The 9,930-nt window shown below is 35.3% G+C and overlaps 1 pseudogene; it reads right to left on the bottom strand.

Annotated features, from left to right (window-relative positions):
* Nucleotides 1–5,945: 5,945 nt before the first annotated feature.
* LOC149263500 (cytochrome P450 CYP94D108 pseudogene) lies at nucleotides 5,946–7,526 on the bottom strand (annotated as a pseudogene).
* Between the last annotated feature and the right edge of the window lie 2,404 nt (nucleotides 7,527–9,930).

Here is a 9,930-nt window from a genome sequence, read left to right as displayed (position 1 = left end):
TGTGTTCATCTATTACTCGTGGTTGTTCAGGCCTCGGATGTGACTACTGTTGATGTTGCTTATCGGATAAACTTTTCAGAATCCTCTCCTGTTCCACATTTAATCTTGCGTTATCTGCACGCAACCGGGCCATTTCGTCCTTTAGTTCCTGAACTGTCCTCATTAGCGTCGAATCAGTATTGCGGCCTTCTGCTCCCAGTTGCACCCAAAACTCAGGATGTCCCTGAGGTTGTCCCACATTATCGGGTTGATCCAAATTTCCATGAGGAGCGCTATTTGCTCTCCTCATTCTGCTACTACCTGCTTAAGAATAACTCATTAAACAGATATAATTTATTTTTAGCGTATTCTGAACTTTTATCATGATACTGTTTATATTTATGTTACTGTAATTTTGAAATTTTCCCAAAGGTCACAGAGTTGTAAACCTTGGGCTCTGATACCAATTTGTCACACTTCCTAGCTGTACATAATTTTTTTTTTTTTTTTTTACAGCAATATTAACTTCTTTTACATATGGTTCCTATATTAATAATTACATATGCATGGTTACCTTAATCATAAACATTGATTTATTAACGCAAATCCCAATTGCGCAACAGACATAAGGGAATATAATCAATAGATATCACTTGAAAGCTCGCGGATATATTCATGCGTTGACTAACTATATGTACATATAAACATTGTAATGGTAACACACATATGTTTAATGTTAACCTGAGAACCAGTTAATCGCACAGTTGGCACTGTCAGTGTTAATGGCGTATTTATGGACACAACTATAAAACTCAGGTTTCCATATCCTGAGATGTCTGGGATTGTGATAGTTTGTCCGGCGTTTAACCTCGATCCAGCTGGAGGGTTTATCGTCGTCCATTTGGAAGGATGAAGGGCAGATGGAAAACTGCCTTGTGCGCCCTGAACTCTAAGTGCCTACGGCCTGACTCCTCGGGCTTGCCATTTTCGCGCCCGAAGTTTCACCGAGGGTCACCGGCAATCGAACGACTACCAGGGATTTACTGCAGATCGAGGGTTATAACTGTGCCACGAAACGGTAATGCAATAAAGCTATTTATATGTCTGTTTATTCTTCCGGATAGCTTTAGTTCTCATTTCATTGCCTCTGCATCGCCACAGCACTGTAAGTCTTGACTCTGTCGACATTCCTTCTGCATCCGGCTACACCGCCCTTTAGCCTCAGACATGCAGCTCCTGCCATTCGGTTCGGCCTCATCACCCTTTGAAGTTATCGGGCATTCTGGTTTACACGACACCAGGTTCGGCTATGGTTAGTATTAATGTTTTTCTCTGTTCCTTGCATTCTTTCATGGATTTACACCAGGGTTTTTCCTGTTTGCTAACCCGGCTAATGTTTCTGTGCAGGTGGTTCATCGATACACCATAATGAACAAGGGTTTCTCTATTTAGCCGTCTCGCCCATTGCCAGGTAAGTTTTCGAAAACATTCACAGCTGTGTATACTGGATTTTTGTCGAACAATGGCTGAGTTTTCTTTTATTCCCTTGGCAGGGATACCGGGCAATAAACCTCGGGTCTGTCCCCTGCACAAGCTCAGGGTCTTCCCTGAAGGCATTTGGTTTTTAGTCTCTGTTAGACGGACTCCTCTGTTAAGAGGCCCTTCTTTATGAGTTTGTCTGTATAGCCGTGACTTATCTATCATATGTAATTGTCGTTTCAGATTATGTACTGGTTCCCTTTTGAACGCAGACCATAATTATTTTATTAAACTGTGCCTCAGTCTGAAAGGGTTTGATCTGTCTAATCTTGTTGAAATATAGAATTTGTATCACGGGTAATCCCCGTAGGTTCAACTTTACTCGGCCTGTTTCTTTCTGGTCATTCGCTTTCATTGAACTGTTACAAGTTTACTGTTTGATGTCTAAATATATATATATATCTTTTACCGAATTTCTGTTGTTTCCTTTCAGTTTAAATGAGTAATATGTTTGCCATACGATTCCGACTTGGGTGCCTCTACTAGCTGAGCACGAGCTTCGGCTTCGGCTTGAATGGTTCACCAAATCGGGGTTTTTTTTGCTGGCTAGATCTGGCTAAGGGAGCATGTAACCCTGGTTACCATTGCTCTTTCCTCGGCATCCATACTTATTGGTTATGTTATGAACAGTGAATGTATAAATCTTTTTATTCAGTTCTCGCATCGCAACTATCTGATAATATAGAACTGTTACGGTGTGATCCGGTTTTGTTAACCCTTTCTATGTTTTCCTCACGGTCTACTTGACCAGGGTTCTATGTATAACAACGTTGTTTTTATGATATATCACACATCTTGTTTACGGGTTCAGTTGGTCGGAGGAACACACCAGGTTCGCCTTATAATATATGTCATGATGTTACATGTATAATACAGTCCTTAGCAAAGAATGTATAGATATTTCTGTTTCGATTATCTGTGCACAAAGATTGCTAGATTCTTTTCCTCGATTCTTGAATATAAATCTAGGGTTTACCATAGCGTTCTCTATTGATGACTTTCTGCTGTCACCGAAATGATTGAACTATTTATTTCTGTTTCTGTTCTTATTTCGAATAAGGAATGCAAGTTTTTCGTATGGAATTTTAATATTCTTTCCCTATCGAATGCATGTTATTTCAATCTCTGTCTATAATACAGAAGTTAGTGTTCTTTCTTGTTTTCTGTTAAAGAAGAACAGTCAGATGTCTTTCATCTATTTCTATTTTCTCAGCACAGAATAATACAAGGAATATTTCAGTAGATATATGCATTATAAGCCATACCTGCTTTTCTGCAAACCTACTTGTAATGCTTGTCAATCCACCCGTCCGTAGGAAGAATTCTTCTTTGATCTTCCACCCCCAAGCACTTGCAGGTCCTCTCGACTGCAATTCCACTGGTCTCGCCAGTAATCGCTATCTGGTCCTAACCAGACGTAGCGTACACAGGAAAATTCCTTTCCTCCTATGCCATCTGATCCTAACCAGACATAGCATGACCATTTTCTTTTTTCTCTGCCATCTGATCCTAACCAGACATGGCAATCTTTCCCCTTTTTCCTCTGGGGCCTCAACTACCTCCTGAAGGTAGTTAGGGTTCCATTGTAACTGCTTCCACAGTTACTAACCATGATTAATCATATGCTCAGCTCAAATAGTACTAACACAATTGTTTTTAATTAACATAAAATTAATAACAGAGTTATATACTTTTTCAAATAAAGTCTTTGTTCATAGTTACTTTTACTATTTACCAACATTAACTTTTCATGAGGGATGTTACAAACCACCTCCTAAATGTTAATGAAAATATGTTTAGATTTTAGGTCAATTTTGTTTCTTGGTTGGTCAGTTTTGGATAATTTATAAATAGGTTAACATTGAAATCTTTCCCTTTGGTTATTGGGATAATTTATAAATAGGTTAATATCGAAATTTTTCCCTTTCTCCCTTTTGTTTTGGGAATATACTACATAAAACAATGTAAAAAGTTGAAAATAAATGGTTTATTTCGATCATGTTTTTGTTATCAATCATGAGATATGCAATCGTGATGTAATGAGACTAAATTTTTGGTCAACCTTTTATTATAATGAAAACCAACGATTATTGTTAATGTTTTTTTTAAGCTTAAGAATAGAGACAAGGATCACAACCTTATCACTATTAAAATTTGAAAAACAAAATGCCAATACATTATTAAATACAATTGGTTTTGAAGGATATAATTTTTTTTTCTAAAAAATCTTAGATATTAATAAAATATATTTTATATAATATCATAAAATATATTAATATTGTATTATTATATAATATTATCAAATTATTTTTATTTTCAAATCTAATCAAATTACTATTGAAAAAATAATTATTAAAACACTTATATTTTTCAAGACTCTTTAAAACTCTTTTAGATCTCATTAAACTTTTATAAATTAGCTTAAATATGACCTTAAATTTCTACAATATTTTTTCCTCTTTGTCAAATCTGAAAGTCGTTTAACTAATTTTCTCTATTTATAATATTGAAAATATATATATGAAAAAAATTACATTCCTACTTCTTAAAGATGGGATATATCCAATTAACAACCTAACACTATATTAATTTAAAAAATAGATAAATAAATAAATAAATATTTAACATTTATTATAACTTTTACCATTATTGATGTAAATTTTAACAATACAAATATGTTATTAGAAAAAACAAATAAAATTTTGAATACAAATTATACATACATTAGGTTTAATATTAAAAATCCTTATTAATAATTTAATATTTAAACATAAGGAAAAATAAATATTTAAATATAGGATGCATGTACATTAAAGAATTAATTTTTTTGAATAAAAAATTAAACGTAAAATTAAAAAAAAAAAAAATATCAATAAAAGTTAATTAGGTTAAAAAACAAAAAGAAAACTCAGATAACTCTTTTTACCAAATATAAAGAACTAGACTAGAGAACTAGATATGTTATTAGAGAACTGGACTAGAGAACTCGATATGTTATTAGAGAACTAGACTAGACAACTAGATATATTATTAGAGGAAACAAATAAAATTTTGAATAAAAATTATACATACATTATGTTTAATATTAAAAATCATTATTAATAATTCAAGCAATAAAAATAAATATTTAAATATGAGAAAAAATAAATATTTAAATATAAGATGTATGGATATTAAAGAATAAACATTTTTAAATAAAAAATTAAACATTAAATTTAATATATATATATATTTATTTATTTATTTATTTATTTATTAAGTTAAAAACAAAACGAAAAGATAACCCTTTTTAGAAGCTATAAAGAATTAGACAATTATCAGATATGTTATTAAAAGGAAAAAAAAATTGAATAAAAATTATCATACATTATATTTAATATTAAAAATCTTTATTAATAATTCAAGCAATAAATATGAGGAAAAATAAATATTTAAATATAGGATGCATGTATATTAAAGAATAAACTTTTTTAAATAAAAAATTAAACATAAAATTAAAAATATATATTAATAAAGATATATTAGATTAAAAACAAAACTAAAAATAAGATAACTCTTTTTGGAAGCTATAAAGAACTAGACAAAATGCGCATCAAGATGGATTTGATAGATTAGGAGTATTCATAAAACTAGATTTACTTTGAAATGTGCAAAGATAACTAAAAAATTAAACATAAAATTAAAAATATATATTAATAAAGATTTATTAGGTTAAAAAACAAAACTAAAAATAAGATAATTCTCTTTGGAAGCTATAAAGAACTAGACAAAATGCGCATCAAGATGGATTCGATGGATTATTCATAAAACTAGATTTACTTTGAAATGTGCAAATGGGCATAAAGTGGATTTGAGATATTCAAATTATTAATCTTTTTTTACAATGAAAATTAGAATATCCTTAAAATCTACAATCAAATTCTATAACAACGGACAATTTCCAAATTTTAATATAACAACAGCACAATACAAAACCAAACAAATCTCACAAAAGTTGTAAAAGTTCCATAAATTCCTACTTTCATAACCAATCAAAAAGTACACACTGGTTGTTACAAAGAGCTGCTATTATGCTTTCCCTTTTTTTAACCAGCTCCTGGCTATATATCCTCCTTAGCTATATATCCTCCTTTATTTGGATTGTTGATTCACCCAATATTTGACCATCAACACCAGCAAAGTCAAATAATTAACCGCGCTCATATCCATCAAATTACCAAATATTAAGTTATTTTACCGCGACTATGTCCATCTAATCAATCCTGATAAAGATTCTCATCTGATATTCTATTCGACCCATCAACAATCCAGATAAAAATGCCCTATCATATATCCTAAGAAATAACTACTACTGTTACTCTAAGAAATAACTATCGATTAATATAAGATGGTGCTAATTTACATCAAAACTACTAACTTACTGAATATCAATGTCTGCTTGTAACGGTAACCGGCAGCCCATCCTTCATGCGCAGAGTTATTATAAGCGAATACTGTGGACAGTAGTTATCGTCCATCTTTAAAGTAAAAGAATGAAGAAGTGAAGCAACGATGGACTTCATCTGTATCAAGGCCATATCCATACCTAGGCAAGAACGAGGTCCTGCGTTAAAAACTGCGAACTTGAAAGGATTTTCCATCTCAAAGCTGTCGTCAATATTGAGCCATCTCTCTGGTCTGAACTCCATGAAATCTTTACCCCAGATGCCTTCCATCCTGCCCATTGCATAAATATTGTAAGCTACAAACGACCCTGTGCTTACTGTAGTTCCATCTGGCAACACATCATCGTTAGAAGCTATTTTGGACTCAAGGGGAAGGGGAGGGTACAGTCTCAATGACTCACTCAGGGCACCATGGAGATATGCCATGCATTTCAATTCCTCGTAACTAAACAATGCTGCATCTGTTAATTCCCCTTTTTCTTCTTCATCGACTCCACGTTTGGCTAAGACGCCCAGAATTTCTTGGCGAATGGCTTCTTCTACACGGGGATGAGAAGAAAGAAGCCAAAAAAACCATGTGAGAGCTGTGGAGGTTGTATCTTTACCTGCCAACATGATGCTCACGACCATATCTTTTAACAGCATGTCTGATTTTTCATTCATATTTGATGTCTGCTCATCTTCGTCATCGAACCGCGTTCGATTCTTGATAACAGCTGCCATGAATCTGGAAAGAATGTCCTCCCTACCAGGTTCTCCCTTCTTCTCAATGTCTTCTCTTCTGGAACGAATAACACCCAAAGCAAATTCATTCACCACACGTAGCGCTTCACGAAGGCGTCTCTCGGAGCCAATGTTGAGCAGGCGCTTGATTTTTACCATAAGCTCAGGAGCCACTGCAAGGAATCTTTTGTAGGTAATCTTGCTGGCGCAGTCAAAAGCTTCTGCAAACCGTGGGCTGGGCAGAGAAGGATGGAGGCAACCGGGATCGACCCCGAACGCAACTTTGCAAATATTATCAAATGCAAACCTCTGCAGAATATCTTGTAGGTCTACAGGCTCCCCTCGTTCACATGCATTCTGAAGCACGACCATGAGACGATTCCGAATCTCCCACTGCACCGTCTCCACCACGAAGTTTCTGAGCGACTTGGTATTGAATTCGTAGCTGGCAGCCTTCCTCTGAATCTTCCATAGCTCCCCGTCGGTGTTGAAGATTCCTCTGCCCAAGAAATCGTGGAGAAGGAATCTGAAACGTTCCCCTTTGCTATAGTTGTCGAAATTGGTTTTGAGTATATACTCCACATTTGCAGGATTCGAAGTGACGATGCCTGGGATTCGGCCTCCCGGGACGCCTGCTATTTTGACCGTGTGAGAGCTTGTTGACAAAAGGAGCTCTGTTAGCCACTCGAGAAGCCTGTCACGATTTCTCACGAAAGCAAAGACAGATGCTGTTGGAGCTGTGGGTGGACTGTCAATGTTTCTGCGTCTGAAAATCTTATGGAAAAAGTACAGAAACAAGCTAACTGTAAGGAGCACAGTACATACCCAAGAAAGAAACATGTTTGCGTGCGAGGTGTTGAATCTCTGTTCCGGCGTTGAATGCAGCAATTCCAGAGAGCCTTCTCTAATGCTCAAACTGGTTAGACAAATTTATTGACCACCATGCATTCAATTTTGTCCACATTCAGAGAAATGTATTGAACATGCAGATTATTAGAGATATACGTTTAAACACGTTAATTCCAATTTTATCGCTGCGTTTTGCTTCTCTCACACCAATAGTGATGTTGTAGTTACTTTTCTGGACTTTGTTATAATCAGATTTAGATAGTTATTCTCTCAGACAATCAGAAGTAATGTTGCAGTTACTTCTCTGGATTTTGTTCTAATCAGATTCCAATCATTATTTTCTCGTACAAATCTAGAAGTAACGTTGTAGTTACTTTTCCGGACTTTTCTATAATCAGATTTAAATAATTATTGGGCATGTTCCATGTGCAAATTAAATTTGTGAAAAAAAATATTATATATAGAGTTAATTAAACTTTTTAACCAAAAATATATAATAATAATAATATTAAAAAAATGAAAATATATATATATTAAATACCATTTAAAAATTATAATAGTTTTTTCTTATTATATATATATATATAGTCATCAAAGCATTAATTTTATATTATTGATGGTAAAATAAGTACATATGGTTGGTTATCAACTCGTTTTGCCTCATTCCAACTGGATTTCTTGGCGAGGAGAGCTGGAATATACATCACTTTATTTTTGGCGGGCTTCTCAGTCATACAAGCCAAAAAACTGCCAAAATTAAGACACATCCAGAGACATTCATATTAAGGTGGTGGACGTGGTGGATGCATATCTACATGAGTTGGATGCTCCCGTTGCATTTCTTGGTCATCTTGGTGAAATTCAATGTGCTCCAAACACTCTTCAATCTTGCACAGACAATCATGAATTCCACATTGGCTACGATGGGCATGTGCTAGTTGCTCAAGAATTTCCTCTTAGGTGAATTGGATGTCATTCTAGTAGGAAACATTTTCGTTGCAGTCCTCATACCTATGGTCTCAGAGGATGTCCAGGTTGGAATGAATCCTCCCCAACTGTTCAACGATGGAGTCCAATGTGGTTGCCTGGATTATGCGGCCAGGAGGCATTCCAAGAATCTAAGCGAGCCCCTCCTCTCTATCCAGGTTGGTTGAATGTGCCTCGCAAAAGGAAGAGGCCCAACTACCTCTGTTGTCAGCACGACCGCGCTACCCACCTCCTTGACGGGGTCTCCTTCATTATCGCTACATGCCTGTAGTAAAAACAATCTCACACTCCAACCATGGGGGCTTCACTCAATGAACCTCTAACTTAACACATGCATTCGTAGCATATTAAACCATACCCTTAATTTGACTACATATCGGAAAATACATTACTTAACCCCCTACGAATACAAACCTAATACGCCTTCCCAATTTAAGAAACCCCTACTTTCAATAGATACTATAGGTTTCCATTTTTTCATTAACATTTTTAATACCCCTTTATATTTTTTCATTAATTTTGAGCTCCATTTTTTATACTCACAAATATTAAAACCCTTCACCCCTCATTATATGCTCAATATATTGTTTCATTTTTTCCTCAATATATATCCCCCAATATGAACTCACGTGGTATGGTATTTCTCCCCCAGTGAAGCTCCTGTGACTCCCATAAGCCCAGACACTCACTTCCCTCCCACAGGAACTAGGACTCCCACGGGCACTAGCATTCAATTCCTTCCACCATCCACTCATCAATGACTCGTCCTGGTATCTAGATATGGGAGTCTCCTGACCACCTCCAAGTTTTCCCCAGCCACCTAATCCCATAGGGACGCTCCAACCTCTTTAATTCACAAAAATGCAATGGCCAGCGAGCGCACTACCCCCAGTTCGACAGAGATGACCACTCTAGCTATAGAGGGCCATAAATTTTGACACGCCCACCCTCAGAACAATCCCAGACATAATATCTCTTCCCCTCGATACCCTAAGTCACAACAACCCCTAGACAGGGTGAACTTAATAGCACGGGGATAAGATATAGGAACTCACAGGTAGGACTTAAAAATCATTGAGTTCGATCCACCATGGGCATAAACACCAACCTTATAATGCCAAATTTTTGCCCTTCCCTGTTGAAAATGCAGCAAGAAATTCTCAATTTGATTTTGCCTTGATTGAATTGAGAAAATTCAAATTTCCACATTAGTAGACAACTTGGATGATGTTAACTTGTGTGACATGGCTTTTGTCACCCAATTTAATCAATAAATTCGAGTTGGAGAAGTTAGAGTTTAGTTCAGTATTTGTGATTACTAATTTGTAGCAATCAAGGTCAGTTATCTAAGGTTGTTTTCAATTAAACTAGTTCCAACTATTGGAGGAACTAGTGGGACTTCAGTCAA

The sequence above is a fragment of the Pinus tabuliformis genome, chromosome 6 (genome assembly GCF_031772625.1).
Source record: "Pinus tabuliformis cultivar Carrire ecotype Pingquan chromosome 6, CPIR1, whole genome shotgun sequence".
Classification (NCBI taxonomy): Eukaryota; Viridiplantae; Streptophyta; class Pinopsida; order Pinales; family Pinaceae; genus Pinus; species Pinus tabuliformis.
The sequence above is the reverse complement of the archived record's forward strand: the minus strand, read 5'-3'. Positions and strand labels throughout refer to the sequence as shown.